The sequence below is a fragment of the Cicer arietinum genome, chromosome 8 (genome assembly GCF_000331145.2).
Source record: "Cicer arietinum cultivar CDC Frontier isolate Library 1 chromosome 8, Cicar.CDCFrontier_v2.0, whole genome shotgun sequence".
Lineage (NCBI taxonomy): Eukaryota > Viridiplantae > Streptophyta > Magnoliopsida > Fabales > Fabaceae > Cicer > Cicer arietinum.
The window spans coordinates 12,303,006-12,303,320 of NC_021167.2; positions in this window are offsets into that span (position 1 = coordinate 12,303,006).

The window sequence follows — 315 nt, forward strand, 5'->3', positions numbered from 1 at the left end:
ATTTGTGGCGGCCAAAGCAGCCACAATGCCAACGGATACATGACGTTTGTGGCGGCCTGGGCGGCCAGAAAAGCCAACGGCTATAATGCCATTTGTGGCGGCCTTTGCCGCCAGTAATTCCAACGGTACAATCAGTTGTGAAGGCCTAAGTGGCCACAAACTCCAGCTGGATTGGGTCTCCTTTGTGGCGGCCTTTACAGCCACAAATGCCACGTGCGCGTTCCTTTGTGGCGGCCTTTGCATCCACAAATGCCACTTGTCCCGTCTGCCTTTGTGACGGATTTGGCCCTCACAAAATTAATTTTTTGTGGCTGT